The sequence below is a fragment of the Oncorhynchus gorbuscha genome, linkage group LG01, assembly GCF_021184085.1.
Source record: "Oncorhynchus gorbuscha isolate QuinsamMale2020 ecotype Even-year linkage group LG01, OgorEven_v1.0, whole genome shotgun sequence".
Classification (NCBI taxonomy): domain Eukaryota; kingdom Metazoa; phylum Chordata; class Actinopteri; order Salmoniformes; family Salmonidae; genus Oncorhynchus; species Oncorhynchus gorbuscha.
This window is the reverse complement of record NC_060173.1, coordinates 26,842,697-26,861,815: the sequence shown is the minus strand read 5'-3', so window position 1 is coordinate 26,861,815 and position 19,119 is coordinate 26,842,697.

Here is a 19,119-nt window from a genome sequence, read left to right as displayed (position 1 = left end):
GCTATACATATGTAAAACATGCATATTTAGTCAAAGTTTATGATGTGTATTCCTTGTTAGCTGACGTTATCTGCCGGGGCTATCGTCATTTCTCAGGACATTTGGGTAGCATTTTTTGAACGATGCATCATTGTAAACAGAGATTTATGGATATATATAGCATATTATTGAAAAAAGATGAATGTACTGTGTAACATGTTATATTACTGTCATCTGATGAAGATTTCAAAAGGTTAGTGAAATGATTTTTCTTTTAATCCTGCTTTTGTTGATTGCATATTTTTTCCTACTTGGCTATGCTAATGAGCTATGTCTGCGGTGGTGGTTTGACATAAATATGTGCTATGTTTTCACCGTAAAACATTTTAGAAATCTGACTTGCTGGCTAGATAAACAACTTGTTTATCTTTCATTTGAGCTATTGTACTTGTTAATGTGTGGAGGTTAAATATTTTTAGGAATATTTCTTGCGTTCCCTGCGCCACATTCCAGCTGGGGGGGGTGGGGGCGCGTTCCCAAATGGGAACTGGTGTCTCTATTAACATGCTGGTAGAAATATGTAAAACAGATTCAAGTTTAAGACACGGTGGCAGAAACATTATGTCCAAAATAAGTTAGAAATAATGCAAAAAAACCCACTCACAATAGCACAATTGGTTAGGGGATTGTAAAAGGGCAGCCATCTCATCCGGCACCATTACACAAGTGGGATGTCCCTCTTTACATGTTAAAAATGTGTTTATTGTGTTTGCTTGACGCATGTCTTGTTTTTTCCTACTGACACTGGCAGTTGTTGATGAATCATCGTAACAAATCATGTTTGTACATTATTTCACTGATGATACATCATGATCAGTCTCTCTCTACATCTTGGCACAATCTTCTTAACTGGGACAACATTTACCTACAGAACACTCACTGTTGTGTGTCAGACTTTGGTTGGTACACAATAGGATGTGGTGCTAACAGGGTGGCATATATCCTAGTAAAACACAGTATGTTGGTTATTAAAATGTAATCTCTTTGAAGTACTAATTACCCTGAGCTTTCATCTGCGTTCATCTCTGACGCCACATTGTCTGCCTTCAGTCCCAACAACTTTGTGTTTAGTTTTCTTGGGGCATCACTTTTCATGATACAGTTCTTATGCTCAGAGGTACGGTGGTGTGTGCCACCAAAAATAAAAACAACTTCATCTTAATGAGATCTGAATATCAAGCAGGGCTACATTAGTAATGTCAAAGCTTCTGCTTGTAAAAGTCTAACTTCTTGAATTCAACTGTACATACTGTTCCAAATGGCATTGCAGTGTCTTATTGTTTTCTAGTTTCAAATGACCCTATTTTCTCCTGATTTGTAACTTCTCTTGGCAGAAGTGTTTTTGCTGTTTATTTACAACATCTAATAAGCAAGGACATACAACAAGAGGTATGGAGACGGCGAGAAGATAATGACATCTCTAGTTACATTTACATTACATTACATTTAAGTCATTTAGCAGACGCTCTTATCCAGAGCGACTTACAAATTGGTGCATTCACCTTATGACATCCAGTGGAACAACCACTTTACAATAGTGCATCTAAATATTTTAAGGGGGGTGAGAAGGATTACTTTATCCTATCCTAGGTATTCCTTAAAGAGGTGGGGTTTCAGGTGTCTCTGGAAGGTGGTGATTGACTCCGCTGTCCTGGCGTCGTGAGGGAGTTTGTTCCACCATTGGGGAGCCAGAGCAGCGAACAGTTTTGACTGAGCTGAGCGGGAACTGTACTTCCACAGTGGTAGGGAGGCGAGCAGGCCAGAGGTGGATGAACGCAGTGCCCTTATTTGGGTGTAGGGCCTGATCAGAGCCTGGAGGTACTGAGGTGCCGTTCCCCTCACAGCTCCGTAGGCAAGCACCATGGTCTTGTAGCGGATGCGAGCTTCAACTGGAAGCCAGTGGAGAGAGCGGAGGAGCGGGGTGACGTGAGAGAACTTGGGAAGGTTGAACACTAGACGGGCTGCGGCGTTCTGGATGAGTTGTAGGGGTTTAATGGCACAGGCAGGGAGCCCAGCCAACAGCGAGTTGCAGTAATCCAGACGGGAGATGACAAGTGCCTGGATTAGGACCTGCGCCGCTTCCTGTGTGAGGCAGGGTCGTACTCTGCGGATGTTGTAGAGCATGAACCTACAGGAACGGGCCACCGCCTTGATGTTAGTTGAGAACGACAGGGTGTTGTCCAGGATCACGCCAAGGTTCTTAGCGCTCTGGGAGGAGGACACAATGGAGTTGTCAACCGTGATGGCGAGATCATGGAACGGGCAGTCCTTCCCCGGGAGGAAGAGCAGCTCCGTCTTGCCGAAGTTCAGCTTGAGGTGGTGATCCGTCATCCACACTGATATGTCTGCCAGACATGCAGAGATGCGATTCGCCACCTGGTCATCAGAAGGGGGAAAGGAGAAGATTAATTGTGTGTCGTCTGCATAGCAATGATAGGAGAGACCATGTGAGGTTATGACAGAGCCAAGTGACTTGGTGTATAGCGAGAATAGGAGAGGGCCTAGAACAGAGCCCTGGGGGACACCAGTGGTGAGAGCGCGTGGTGAGGAGACAGATTCTCGCCACGCCACCTGGTAGGAGCGACCTGTCAGGTAGGACGCAATCCAAGCGTGGGCCGCGCCGGAGATGCCCAACTCGGAGAGGGTGGAGAGGAGGATCTGATGGTTCACAGTATCGAAGGCAGCCGATAGGTCTAGAAGGATGAGAGCAGAGGAGAGAGAGTTAGCTTTAGCGATGCGGAGCGCCTCCGTGATACAGAGAAGAGCAGTCTCAGTTGAATGACTAGTCTTGAAACCTGACTGATTTGGATCAAGAAGGTCATTCTGAGAGAGATAGCGGGAGAGCTGACCAAGGACGGCACGTTCAAGAGTTTTGGAGAGAAAAGAAAGAAGGGATACTGGTCTGTAGTTGTTGACATCGGAGGGATCGAGTGTAGTTTTTTTCAGAAGGGGTGCAACTCTCGCTCTCTTGAAGACGGAAGGGACGTAGCCAGCGGTCAGGGATAAGTTGATGAGCGAGGTGAGGTAAGGGAGAAGGTCTCCGGAAATGGTCTGGAGAAGAGAGGAGGGGATAGGGTCTAGTTGCTACTGATCAGAAAGTGTGAGAGAGGGAAATAAGACAGAAAGGCTATGCTGTTGTTTCCTGGCAAGAACTCCTCCTAAGAGGCCTGGACAGTGACTCCAGTGGCTCTCCGGACGGTTTATTAGAGCAGGCTGTGGGTCCCCAGAGGGCTGTCTCTAGGCCCATTTCCCCTTCTGCTAATGCCACCACCTCATTACGCACAGGGGTCCTTGAAGAATCCCCCTGGGGAGGGAGAGAAGCCCAGGCCAGCTAAGCCCAGCCAGACCCAGGAAACACAGCCTGTTTGAGCTCTTATATCAGTGAAGGCAGTGTGATATCTTATTAGTGATTGAACAAATGGATCTATCTGTACTCTGGAATACTGTAGAGTGCATGTATGTTCCCCTGCACATGTGAAATAATATGGGCTATTAAGAACTATTACCATAGTTCATTGGTTTGCCACATTAGATTCATTAGAATGCATATGTATTAATACGTTTTACAAAGAACTAGCTATACAGTATATATATGCAGTCGGGAACAATGATCATCTAAGTGTGTGCATAATGGGATGTAAAGGGATATTGGACAAAGAGAATCATGTAACAATGACTGTCAATGCTTTTTAGTGCTTGGATCATATTAGTCATATCCTCCAGGAGAAGAGCAGTATCACAGTACATACATAGTGAGTATCTCTTTGTCCTTTGGGGTTGATTTTCTCCCTTTCAAATATGAAATATAAACACAGTTAATATTGCATACCAGTGACTTAACACTAATCACACATGGCCATTGGGGCTATTTAAATGTCAACATCAAAGCATCAAAGGTGACGGGCATTATTTATGGTGTTGGGGTGATGGGGATTGAGTTTCGACCTGCACAATTATCTTCTTACATGAACCACCATTTCAGTCTGCCTTCCAGGTAAAACCAAACCAGATTTTTTTCTTCAGTGTAAACAGTCCCACAGAGAGCGCTGTGCACATCCCAAACACACAACATACATAGGCCCCTCCAGGCAGTTGTGTCCTATTGAACAAGCACTCTAACAGGGGAGCGACGGTAACAATTACAATTTGGGTTCTACACAGAAGCCTCAATTCTAATTTTAAAAGCCTCACATCAGCCTGCTAGGTGATTCAATTTCTGGGGGAAAAGGAGGGATGGAGATGGTTATCAGAAAATGGTTGTTGCGCTGATATCTGTCTTTGCTTTACTATATTTTCGAAATGCATTGGAGGGTGTTTCATAAAAAATCCATAGAGCATTAGATCAACCTTTACCAGTATGCTCAAACAGCTTGTCAATATCATCTAAACCTTCAGGAAGAAATGTTTAGTAATATAAAAAGAACAGAGTTTGATCCACCTTTTTTGACAGATGGTTTGCAAAGAGATTGTTCATCAAACATGCATGCAACACACATGTGCATGCATAGTATCAGAGGTTATCATTGACCTGAACAGCAAAATCAAACTTGAATATTGATTCGCCAGAGGGGACGGAAGTAACATATTAAAAGGATTTTGTTCTGGCTGGAAGCAGTAGGTATTGAGAGCTGACCCTGGAGATTTGTATGTAGCTCACGTTGCAGTACTGGGACAGCTGCTTGAACAGACTCAGGTAAACTGGTCCATAAGGAAGAGTCAAAGAGAGTTGAGAGGGCAGTAGAAAACCACAAAAATGCCTGCTGTCTATCCTCTTATTAATAATGGAAGAACAACAGCTACTCATTACATTCTACATTTACATTGTAGTCATTTATCAGACACTCTTATCTAGAGCAATTTACAGTGCATTCATCATAAGATAGCTAGGTGGGACAACCACATATCACAGTCATAGTAAATAAATTAATCCTCAATAAAGTAGCTTTTAGCAAAGTCCGAACTAGTAAGGGAAAGAAAAAGTAAGGTACGAGTGTAGTACACGAAAGGCTTTTACATTTTTATTTATAAAACAAATTGGAGAGTGGGGATTAGGGGTCAGATTAAGGAGGAGGGGGTGCTGTGAGATTATTTAAGATACTCTTTGAGATGTTTTCAGCAGATGAGCAGGAACTCTGCTGTCCTAGCTTCAGAAGGAAGCTGCTTTCGCCGTTAGCGTGCCAGGACAGAGAAGAGCTTGGACTGGGCTGAGCGGGAACCAAGAGGCCAGAGAGGGCATTAGACAAAGGTTTTGAATTCTTATCTCAGATCCAGGGATTCCTTGCTATACCCCTGTGTTACATTTACAGAGAGATGTGGGTTGATGATCATGTTAGCGGCCTTTACTCTGTAGGTTGCAGTGAGCGTGCAACGAATCATCCTGGCTACAGAAAAAAGCTGTAGTAGGTGGTGCATATACCATCAATCAGCACAAGTCAACGGTCACTGGTTAGCCTATATTTCAACTGGCTTTCACAGTCTCTCGTCAGAATTAGACATTATTCATGTTTCTCAAATGTCACATTTTGAAGTTGTTGCAAACATCAAATGGTTCAAGGTTAAGTTTTAGGCATTTACTCTACATTTTTAAGTTTAGGATTAAGTTTAGGCATTAACACTGAATGGTTAACTTCATATGGCTGCAGGGGCAGTGTTGAGTAGCTTCGATGAAAAGGTGCCCATTATAAATGGCCAGCTCCTCAGTCTAAGTTGCTAATATATGCATATTATTATTAGCATTTGGATAGAAAACACTCTAAAGTTTCCAAAACTGTCAAAATATTGTCTGTGATTATAACAGAACAGATATTGCAGGCAAAACCCTGAGGAAAATCAAAACAGGAAGTGGCTTCTATTTTGAAAACATGTTCCATAGGCTCCCATTGTTGGATTTAAAGGGATATGAACCAGATTCCTCTTCCCATTGCTTCCTCAAAGTGTCAACAGTCTTCAGACATAGTTTCAGGCTTTTATTTTGAAAAATGAGCCAGAACGATAACATCGCGTCAAGTGTTTGGATAGGTATTGCTTTTCCCTCTCCTACTGTGAAAGATATTTGCGGTTGATATATTATCGAATATATATTTTAAAAACAACCTGAGGATTGATTATAAAAAAATGTTTGCATGTTTCTGTGGACATTATGGAATCTATTTGGAATTTTCGTCTACGTTGTCGTGACCGCTCTTTCCTGTGGATTTCTGAACAAAACGCAACAAACAAACAGAGGTATTTTGGATCTAAAAATAATCTTTATGGAACAAAAGGAACATTTGTTGTGTAACTGGGAGTCTCGTGAGTGACAACATCCGAAGATCATCAAAGGTAAACGATTCATTTGATTGCTTTTCTGATTTTCGTGACCAAGCTTCCTTTGCTAAGTGTACTTAATGTTTTGTTGTGCGATCTATAAACTTACACAAACGCTTGGATTTCTTTCGCTGTAAAGCATAATTTCAAAATCTGACATGACAGGTGGATTAACAAAAGGCTAATCTGTGATTTCCTATATTGCACTTGTAAATATTTGTAGTAACATTTATTGAATGTAGCGTTATGCTATTCAACGGTTGTTGATAACACTTATCCCGATAGGGGGAATGCAGCCATAACAAGTTCAATTAAGGTTGCGTTTCCCAAACTCAGTCCTCAGGAGCCCAGAAGTTGCAAATTTGTGACCCGATTCAGGAAACTAGGCGTATGTTGAAATTCACGACTTCACAGGAGGGCTGTTTGAAATGCGTTTTTTTGGCAGAAATGCCTTCTCGAACATGTGAACTTTCATGTGACTTAATATCAAAGTTGTATGCCATCTGTAAATATGAATAAAATTGTTAAAGCGAGCAACCTTCCCGCTAGCCATGATTGGCTGAGATAATGAGTGGGCTGGACATGCTGAGAGATGAGTTTGGATTGGTCTACCATATTGTATGTTTAGGTAATATGTTATATGTTTAGGTAATCATGTCGATCGTGGCTTTAAAATTGCTTTTATTGCGTAGAAAAACTGCATAAACCTAACGTCAAGTTAAAGTGTACTGTTAGCTAGCTTTCACTAATGTTATGTGTATGCTCTCCACTTTCTGGTGGACCGAGTTTTGAAATCAGTGGAATTCGAGTATGATAGCTAAGGAGATGGAGAAAAGACCAGTCTGTATTACATCGTCAAACTAAGGCAACCATGCATGGCATCAGACAGGAGAAGCGTCCAACCATGATAAACACTGTAAGATTATCAGATATTACACGTTTCTAATTTTGACAGAAGTGTATTGTTAGCTAGCTAACGTTATCTGACTGGGTCGCTTGCTAATGTTATGTGTATGATCTTATTCTTCGTATCTCAGACAAATTTGCTGACTAGTTATAGCCATATAACCTGGTTGGTTAGCTACCTGCAGATTCATGCAGGGTAGTACGTCATGAGTTGTGATTATGGTCCATTGTTTAGCTAGATGTCTTAATCCTACCCCCTACTTTTTCGAACATTCTGTTAAAAATCGTGCAACATTTCAGCGCACTGCTACTCATGCCGGGAATATAGTATATGCATATGATTAGTATGTGTGGATAGAAAACACTCAGATGTTTATAACACTGGTTAAATCACGGCTGTGACTATAACAGAACGTGCGTTTCATCGAAAAGCGCAGGAAAATCTGATCACTGAATATGGAAATATATATCCATGCGCGACTTGAACCCATTGATAAAGGTGAACCACATTTAATGGGGCTCAGGTTGCAATACCTACTGCTTCCACACGTTGTCTAGAGTCTTGTCATTTGCCTAGGCTTTGTTTCTTGGTCAAACAGACGCAAGGCTACGCATTTCCTCCGGTCTCCGACTGGATATTTTGGTTGAGAATTACCCGGACATTTTTTCCAGACGGACAGCTAAAGAATATACTTCACCTCGTGATCAATTTGATCGCTTATTAACGTTTAATAATACCTAAAGTTGCATTACAAAAGTATTTCGAAGTGTTTTGTGAAAGTTTATCGTCGACTTTTTTAATTTTAAAAAATGACGTTACGTTATAAGACGCTATTTTTTTCTGTTTATCACACAGTCTTCATAGATCGATATCTAGGCTATATATGGACCGATTTAATCGAAAAAAGACCCAATAGTGATTATGGGATATCTAGGAGTGTCAACAAAGAAGATGGTCAAAGGTAATGAATGTTTTATATTTTATTTGTGCGGTTTGTGTAGCGACGACTATGCTAATTATTTTGTTTACGTCCCCTGCGGGTCTTTTGGGGTGTTACATGCTATCAGATAATAGCTTCTCATGCTTTCGCAGAAAAGCATTTTAAAAATCTGACTTGTTGCCTGGATTCACAACGAGTGTAGCTTTAATTCAATACCCTGTATGTGTATTTTAATGAACGTTTGAGTTTTAACTAGTACTATTAGCATTTAGCGTAGCACATTTGCATTTCCAGATGTCTAGATGGGATGCCTGCGTGCCAGGTAGGACCAAGAGGTTAACAAAAGAATCCTCTCTAATTTTGACAAAGTATTTTCATTTCAAGTTAAAGTGTACTGTTAGCTAGCTAGCTAACGTTAGCTGGCTGGCTCGCAAAACAACGTTACGTCATGCATTGGGATTCATTGTTTATCTAGCTAGCTACATTTCTTAGCAAAATACTCTCGTCTTAGTGTGCCAGATTGCAGAATAACTGATGCTTTTTTGAAATCTCAACACCCGTTGAATATGTCCGGTGTCAGTAAAGGTCGGCAACAAAGCTAATTCAATTGTTGCAAGCAGCACAGTTACAGTCACCAACGCTCTGGATAACATGAAAAAAGCATAACCAGCTCTGCTGGGATGAGGAAAATGGTCAGAGTCGGGTGTTCTCTCATTATGTGTCTGGAAGTAGCTAGCCAACGTTAGCCAGTTAGTGTGGGTGCTTGAGATTTCGGAACAACCCTACTTGTTGGCCGTGCGAATAATGTTCATTGAGCTGTTCTCTCTCTCTCTCTCTTAGATAACTGGAAGTAGCTGGCAAGTTAGTACAGAACGGTTGGATCAACCCTTAAAGAGATGGGTGAGGCTAAGGCTTAAGAGAGTGTGAATGATGCTGAATGGGTGTAGACAAAGAGGGCTCTCCAATACTTGTACCAAATCATTGAAAGACGGTTTTCTCAAAAGTGAGTTTACAAGTTGATCAACTTTCAAAGCAGAATTACTTTCCCATTGTTCCTAAAATGCAGTGTATGATATACCATTTTGTAGCTCTGAGTCTCTACTTTTATCCAATGTAAAAACAGAAATTCTAATTTTGCTACAAGGTTTTTGGATAGGCTGAAAACAAAAATCGCAAAAACAAATTTCTATCACAGGATTTGAACTTCAAACCTTTAGAAGAAGAGGCAGATGCTTATCCACCTCTCCATCCCCAACACCCAACTTGAAGATAACAGCAATCACTGTGTATCGCGGATGACCTGGCTGTATATCGTCCTTACCATAGTTGTTTGTTCATTATCTGAGTTGATTGTGTTTAGGATAGGATTGCATTTTGAAAGAAATGCAGCTCAGACTGCTTCATAATTAGGTCTAAGAGTTTTTCCTGACCATGCAACTCAACCAGTGAAATCACTATGTCCAATAGACTAGATAAAACTACAAATAAATTGTAATCTTCCTTCATCTGAAAAGTCTTTGTTTGCTTGTGTTTGTCTGCATGGATCTGGTGAATCATTGCAGTGGAACCTCCTTACATCTGAAGTAACCAGGTCAATTCAAATCAAATTGTTAGTCACATGCATCAAATACAACAGGTGCAGACCTTACAATGAAATGCTTACTTACAAGCCCATAACAACAATGCAGTTTAACAAAAATATGGAAAGTGATTAAAGAGCAGCACTAAAATAACAACAGGGAGACAATATACAGGGGGGTACCAATAGAAGGTAATATGAGGTAATATGTATATGTAGGTAGAGTTAATAAAGTGACCATGCATAGGTGACAACAGAGAGTAGCAGTGGTGTAAAGAGGGGGAGAGGGGGGGGGCAATGCAGATAGTCTGGGTAGCCATTTGACTACATGTTCAGGAGTCTTATGGCTTGGGGGTAGAAGCTGTTTAGATGCCTATTGGACCTAGACATGGTGCTCTAGTACTGCTTGACTTGCGGTAGCAGAGAAAACAGTCTATGAATAGGGTGGCTGGAGTCTGAGAATTTTTAGGGCCGTCCTCTGACACCGCCTGGTATAGAGATCCTGGTTGGCAGGAAGCTAGGCCCCAGTGATGTACTGGGCCATTCACACTACCCTGTGTAGTGGCTTGTGGTCGAAGGTCGAGCAGTTGCCATACCAGGCAGTGATGCAACCAGTCAGGATGCGCTCAATGGTGCAGCTGTAGAACCTTTTCAGGATCTGAGGACCCATGCCAAATGTTTTCAGTTTCCTAAGGGGGAATATGTTTTGTCGTGCCCTCTTCATGACTGTCTTGGTGTGCTTGGACCATGTTAGTTTGTTGGTGACACAAACTAGTTTTATAGTGGACACCAAGGAACTTGAAGCTCTCCATCTGCTCCACTGTAGCCCCATCAATGAGAATGGGGCGTGCTTGGTCCTCTTTTTCCTGTAGTCCACAATCATCTCCTTTGTCTTGATGACGTTGAGTGAGAGGTTGTTATCCTGGCACCACACGACCAGGTCTCAGACCTCCTTCCTATAGGCTGTCTCAGTGATGTCGGTGATCAGGTCTATCACAGTTGTGTCATCGGCAAATGTAATGATGGTGTTGGAGTCGTGCATGACTGTGCAATTATGAGTGAACAGGGAGTACAGGAGGAGCCTGAGCACGCACCACTGAGGGGCCCCTGTGTTGAGGATCAGCGTGTCGGTTGTATTGTTACCCACCCTTACCACCTGGGGGTGGCCGTCAGGAAGTCCAGGATCCAGTTGCAGAGAGAGGTGTTTAGTCCAAGGATCCTTAGCTTATTGGTGAGCTTTGAGGGCACTATGGTGTTGAACGCTGAGCTGTAGTCAATGAATAGCATTCTCACATAGGTGTTCCTTTTGTCCAGGTGGGAAAGGGCAGTGTAGAGATTGCATCATCTGGGGATCTGTTGCAGCATTATGCAAAATGGAGTGGGTGTAGGGTTTCTGGGATGATGGTGTTGATGTGAGCCGTGACCAGCCTTTCAAAGCACTTCATGGTTTCAAAAGTGAGTGCTACGGGTCAGTTGTAATTTAGGCAGGTTACCTTAGTGTTCGGGCTCGTCAGAGTCGTTAGAGGGAAAAAAAAGAAGGATTCAGCTAGTCTGTGGTGAGTAATCTTAGTCCTGATGTCTAGAAATTATTTTCGGTCATAAGAGATGGTAGCAGCAACATTATGTACAAAATAACAAAATAAATTACAACGCAAATAAATGAACAAAAAAACATAATAGGTAAAACATCTGGCATCAAGTGGGGTTAAATATCCAACAACGTATAGGTTTTCTGGTGCTTACTCAATTAAACCGTGCTGGCCACATCATCGCATGTCAATTAAAAGTTTACATTCTGTAAAGCAATAGTAAAAAATACCAAACACTTCATGATTTATACAAAGATTCATGACAGATACAAGGCCTGGAGATCATTAGAATATTAGTTCCATATCTATTACATTTTTTTTAGCAAATGTTGTTTATCAACTTCCAAGCACCTGGTCATTAATTTCAGTTCTGTGCATGTATTCACAGAGCAAGGCAATGTTTTTGCTAGCTCTTAGTTACCATCATGATTACTGCCCTGGGTCACAATGCAAAACCGCCATCAATTAGCATAAATTATCCCTGGGGCTGTGCAGCAGGTAGTGGATCTGTGAATAAACAGGTTCAAATGATGGAACAAATGATGGAATGTGTTAGCTAGCGCGTGATGATCAGAGAGTTGCTGGTGGGATTTCCGATCGGGTGAAGGACGATAGTGCAGGGTCCTCTAGCATCAGCTGTAAGAGAAGGCAAAAGATGAAACGATAGACAAACTGAAAGTGCACACAGAGTGATTGGGAAAAAACGCAGGCAGACAACCAAAACGTCTCATCAGGCCATACACATTTAATTAGCACTATAAAGGATTTCATTTTTTGAAAAGTGAAGTGAGCAAGCAAAACAAATAAATCACAATTAAAAATGTAACAAAGTTGTACTTCTTGTAATAATATTAATCAACCTTAGCACAACACCTGATGACCTCACCAGGAGATTTGAACCAGGGTCACTGGCGTGAAAGGCAAACACCCTACACAAAAGGAGTGCCTAAGAAATATGTCTGCACAGTTGACTGGTTGACTTACTGTTAACTGATAAATGATGTGACTAAAGTCAACAAAAGAAGAAGAAACGGTATTATGAAGACAAGATCAATGATATTAAGAATGGAGAAAAAAACTTTGGAGAACCTTAAATTAAATTATGGGCAGAAAGATAAATTCAAATACATCTTTCATCGAATCAGATGGCTTATTTATTAGAAAAACATGTGATGTTGCCAATTATTTTAATGATTATTTAATTGGCAAAAAGGGCAAACTTAGGCAAGAAATGCCATAAACTGACAGTGAGCAGTGGTGGATAAAGTATTACATTGTCATACTTGAGTAAAAGTAAAGATACCTTAATAGAAAAAGTCACCCAGTAAAATACTACTTCAGTAAAAAGTCTAAAAGTGTTTGGTTTTAAAAATACTTAAGTATCAAAAGTAAATTGAATTGCTAAAATGTACTTAAGTATTAAAAGTACAAGTATAAATCATTTAAAATTCCTTATATTAAGCAAACCAGACAGAATCATTTTATTTTCTGTTTTTTTATTGACAGATAGCCAGGGGCACACTTCAACACTAAGACATAATTTACAAACAAAGCATTTGTGTTTAGTGAGTCTGCCAGATCAGTTGCAGCAGGGATGACCAGATTAATAGATATCTTGATAAGTGTGTGAATTGGACAATTTTCTTGTCAAAATGTAACGAGTACTTTTGGGTATCAGGGAAAATGTATGGAGTGAAAAGTACATTATTTCCTTTCAGAATGTAGTGAAGTAAAAGTAATGTACAGATACTGCCCAAAAATACTTAATTAGTCATTTATAAAAGTATTTTTACTTAAATACTTTACACCACTGACAGTGAGCCATTGTAAAATGAAGAAGAAAAGCATTGCAAGTTTGTAAAGTTAGTGTGGAACATTTTTTGTTATCAATCAATAATTGAAAACTTAGATGTAAAACTACTGAAGATGGTAACCGTCTCGTTAGCCACTCCTTTCTATGATATCTTTAATCTGAGCCAAGTTTTTGTCCTCAGGCCCGGAGATGCTATATCTCTGTTAACAAATGAACAACAAACTTTCAGCATGCTTATAGAGAAGCGCACTCAACATGTACTGCACTGACACAAATGACTGATGTTGGTTGAAAGAATCTGCTAATAATACGATTTTGGGAGCTGTACTGTCAGATTTCAGTGCAGCCTTTAATGTTATTGACCATAACCTGTTGTTGAGAAAACGTATGTGTTATAGCTTTTCAACATCTGCGAGATCTTGGTTTCAGAGCTATCAATATAATAGAACTATCAGGGTTTTCTTTAGTAGAAGCTTCTCTAATGTCACACATGTAAAGTGTGGTGTACTGCAGGGCAGCTTTTTAGGTGCTCTACTCTTTTCCATTTTTACCAATGACCTGGCATTAAACAAAGCATGTGTGTCCATGTATGCTGATGATTCAATCATACAGTGCATTTGGAAAGTATTCAGACCCCTTCTCTTTTTTTCACATTTATTCTGTAAAATAGATTAAAGTGGGCCGTCGTTGACAAACTGCACGATTACCAGTACGGAGCAAAGTTCGAGGTGAGAACAGACATCAATCCACTGACATACACTACCGTTCAAATTTTTGTGGTCACCAAGACATTTCAAATCAAATCAAATGTATTCATATAGCCCTTCGTACATCAGCTGATATCTCAAAGTGCTGTACAGAAACCCAGCCTAAAACCCCAAACAGCAAGCAATGCAGGTGTAGAAGCATGGTGGCTAGGAAAAACTCCCTAGAAAGGTCAAAAGCTAGGAAGAAACCTAGAGAGGAACCAGGCTATGTGGGGTGGCCAGTCCTCTTCTGGCTGTGCCGGGTGGAGATTATAACAGAACATGGCCAAGATGTTCAAATGTTCATAAATGACCCGCATGGTCCAATAATAATAAGGCAGAACAGTTGAAACTGGAGCAGCAGCACGGCCAGGTGGACTGGGGACAGCAAGGAGTCATCATGTCAGATAGTCCTGAGGCATGGTCCTAGGGCTCAGGTCCGCCGAGAGAGAGAAAGAAAGAGAGAATTAGAGAGAGCACACTTAAATTCACACAGGACACCGAATAGGACACATATAACAAACTGACCCTAGCCCCCCGACACAGACTACTGAGCATAAATACTGAGCAAGAGGACAAGTACGTTAGAGTGTTAAAGTGTCTAGTTTGAGAAACGGATGCCTCACAAGTCCTCAACTGGCAGCTTCATTAATCTTAGAACTCCCCATCCCGGATCCGGGATCGTGACTACGGCTCAAGCTCATTACCATAACGCACAATGCAAAAGAATATTCTTAGAAATATTTAACCTCCACACATTAACAAGTCCAATAGCTCAAATGAAAGATAAACACCTTGTTCATCTACCCAGCAAGTCAGATTTCTAAAATGTTTTACGGCGAAAACATAGCACATATTTATATTAGATCACCACCGAAACAAAAAACAAGCGGCGGCCATTTTGTCCCAGAAAAAATACAATTTAAAAGTAGGATTAAAAAATAAATATTTCACTAACCTTTTGAAAATCTTCATCAGATGACAATAATATTACATCTTACACAGTACATTTTTTTTTTTTCAATAATACGCCATTTATATCCATAAATCTGTTTACAATGACGACATTTCAAAAAATGCTACTCAAATGTCCGGAGAAATGACGATAGCTCCGACAGATAACGTCAGATAACAAGCAATAAACATGACTAAATATACATGTTCTACATATATTTACAAAGATACACTTCTTCTTAATGCAACCGCTGTATTACATTTATTTTTAACGTTACAGACATCGTTCACTGGGCTATACAATGAGACGGCGCTCAAATATTAGCAGTATGTCTCCTCTACATTTGGAGTCCACAGAAACCCAAAATAACCACATAAATATTCCCTTACCTTTGATGTTCTTCCATCAGAAGACGTAGAAGGAGTCATACTTACCCAATACATCATTTGGTTTCACGTTGTGTGTCTCTGTATTAGCATATGCTAACAGCTTCAGCTGAAATGCATCCAAAATGACTTCTGGTCCAGCACTTTTGCGCATCAAAACTTCCAATTTACATATTATATGTCGTCTAAACTGGTCAAACTATGTGAAAAATCGAGTTTTATGATGTTTTTAGCATGTAGAACAAAGATCAGCGCGAACAGACAAACCGGCTTCAAATGCTGGATGATGGAAAGGAACGTACTCCAAATCGGCCGCGCGCAATAGAGTGCATGTTTTTCAGAGGGACACGAGCAATTTCGCCCGCTGAACAAATACATACTGTTCCCAGATCGGTAGCTGCCTGGGAAGGGTGGGGGCGATGACGTCAAATTTGACCCAACTTTTCTCTCCACAAGAGAGAGTTTGGGAGACCTGAGAGTTCTGCTTTACATACAGACATAATTTAAACGGTTTTAGAAACTTTAGAGTGTTTTCTATTCAATAATAATTATTATATGCATATATTAGCAATTTTGCGAAAAAATATTTTCAGTTTACTATGGGCACGCGCTTTCTCCAACGGGGGCAGTATTGAGGGGTAGTCTTTTAAAAAAATAGTAAATGTCCTTGTTTTCCATGACAACCTGCATGAAATTAGTTCCAAAATAAATAGGAAATATGGCCAAGACTTTGACAAGGTTGGAAATAATTATTTTTAATTGAAATTTTAATTGTGGTCTTCAAACTTAGCTTTTGTCAAAGAAGCAGCTATTTCAGCCTTGCAGACCTGTGTCATTCTAGTTGACAATTTGTTGAGGAAATCTGAAGAGATTTCCCCCCATGCTTCCTGAATCACCTCCCACAAGTTGGATTGGCTTGATGTGCACTACTTACATACCATACGGTCAAGCTGCTCCCACAACAGCTCAATAGGGTTGAGATCCGGTGACTGTGCTGGCCACTCCATTATAGACAGAAAACCAGCTGACTGCTTCTTCCCTAAATTGTTATTACATAGTTTGGAGGGGTGCTTTGGGCCATTGTCCTGTTGTAGGAGGAAATTGGCTCCAATTAAGCACCGTCCACATGGTATGGCATGGCTTTGAAAAATTGGGTGATAGCCTTCCTTCTTCAAGATCCCTTTTACCCTGTACAAATATCCCACTTTACCACCACCAAAGCATCCCCACATTGCCTCCACCATGCTTGACAGATGGCGTCAAGCACTCCTCCAGCATCTTTTCATTTGTTCTGCGACTCACGAATGTTCTTCTTTGTGATCCGAACACCTCAAACTTTGATTTGTCTGTCAATAACACCTCTTTCCAATCTTCCTCTGTTCAGTGTCTATCTTCTTTAGCTCATCGTAATCTTTTATTTTTATTGGCCAGTCTGAGATATGGCTTTTTCTTTGCAACTCTGCCTAGAAGGCCAGCATCCCGGAGTCGCGTTTTCACTGTTGAAGTTGAGACTGGTGTTTGCGGGTACTATTTAATGAAGCTGCCAGTTGAGGACTTGTGAGGCATCCGTTTCTCAAACTAGACACTCTAACACTCTAATGTACTTGTCCTCTTGCTCAGTTGTGCACCGGGGCTTCCCACTCTTTTCTGGTTAGAGCCTGTTTGCGCTGTTCTGTGAAGGGAGTAGTACACAGCGTTGTATGAAATCTTCAGTTTCCTGGCAATTTCTTGCCTTCAAGAATAGACTGACGAGTTTCAGAAGAAAGGTCTTTGTTTTTGGCCATTTTGAGCCTGTAATCGATCCCACAAAGATGCTGATGCTCCAGATACTCAACTAGTCTAAAGAAGGCTCCAATTAAGCACCGTCCACAGGGTATGGCATGGCATTGCAATATGGAGTTATAGCCTTCCTTCTTCAAGTTTCATTTACCTAGTGCAAATCTCCCACTTCACCACCACCAAAGCAATTCCAAAATTAAATCTAAAATTGGCTTCCTATTTCGCAAAACAAGGCATCCATCACTCATGTTGCCAAACATACCCTCATAGAACTGACTATCCTACCGATCCTCGACTTCAGCGATGTCATTTACAAAATAGCCTCCAACACTCTACTCAACAAATTGGATGCAGTCTATCACAGTGCCATCCGTTTTGTCACCAAAGCCCCATATACTACCCACCACTGTGACCAATACGCTCTCGTTGGCTGGCCCTCGCTTCATTCTCATCACCAAACCCACTGGCTCCAGGTCATCTACAAGTCTTTGCTAGGTAAAGCCCTGCCTTATCTCAGTTCACTAGTCACCATAGCATCACCTACCCGCAGCACGCGCTCCAGCAGGTATATTTCACAGGTCACCCCAAAAGCCAATTCCTCCTTTGGCCACCTTTCCTTCCAGTTCTCTGCTACTATTGACTGAAACGAACTGCAACAATCAATGAAGCTGGAGACTATTATCTCCCTCACTAACTTCAAGCATCAGCTGTCAGAGCTTACAGATCATTGTAACTGTACATTGCCCATCTGTAAATAGCCCATCCAACTACCTCATCCCCATACTGTAGTTATTTATTTTGCTCCTTTGCACCCCAGTATCTCTATTTGCACTTTCATGTTCTGCACATTATCACTCCAGTGTTTAATTGCTATATCGTAATTACCTCACCATTTCATTTCCTTACCTCCCTTATCTTACCTCATTTGCACACACTGTATATATACTTTTTTTCTACTGTGTTATTGACTGTATGTTTGTTTATTCCATGTGTAACTCTGTGTTGTTGTATGTATGGAACTGCTTTGCTTTATCTTGGCCAGGTTGCAGTTGTAAATGAGAACCTGTTCGCAACTGGCCTACCTGGTTAAATAAAGGTGAAATAAAAAAAGGCCAGTTTTTATTGCTCCTTTAATCAGTACAACATTTTTCTGTGCTAACATATTTGCAAAAAGGTTTTCTAATGATCAATTAGCTGTTGGGGAACTCCACCCCCCCCCCCGTTCAGCTGAATAGGTGGCGCAGTGAATTCAAAAATATTCTTTAGAAATATTTAACTTTCACACATTAACAAGTCCAATACCTCAAATGAAAGATAAACACCTTGTTCATCTACCCATCATGTCAGATTTTTTAAATGTTTTACAGCGAAAAAAACATATTTATGTTAGACCACCACCAAACCAAAGAATAAACGCAGCCATTTTTTCCAGACAAAGATAAAATCACAAAAGCAGGATTAGAAATCAAATGAATCACTAACCTCTTGAAAATCTTCATCAGATGACAGTCATATGACATATTACACAGTACATTTATGTTTTGTTCGATAATATGCATTTTTATATCCACAAATCTCGGTTTACATTGATGCCATGTTCAGAAATTCCTCCAAAATATCCGGAGGAATTATAGAAAGCTACGCCAGATAACAAAAATACTCACCATAAACTTTGACTAAAGATACATGTTCTACATATAATTAAAGATACACTGGTTCTTAATGCAACCGCTGTGTCAGATTTTTTAAAAACGTTACGGAAAAAGCCTAACATTGCAATAATCTGAGACGGCGCTCAAACATAACCGCCATGTTGGAGTCAACAGAAATACGAAATTACAACATAAATATTCCCTTACCTTTGAGGATCTTTCATCAGAATGTAGTGCAAGGAGTCCTAGTTCCACAATAAATCGTTTTTTTTTTCCATAATGTCCAATACTAGTGTCCAAGTAGCTGCATTTCGGTTACTAGTCCAACGCTCTAACCACTAGGCTACCCTGCCGCCCCAGGTGATGTCAAAGTTGCCCCAACTTTCAGAATTTCACTCCTTGTTTGGAAGATTGCCTGCCCTATGAGT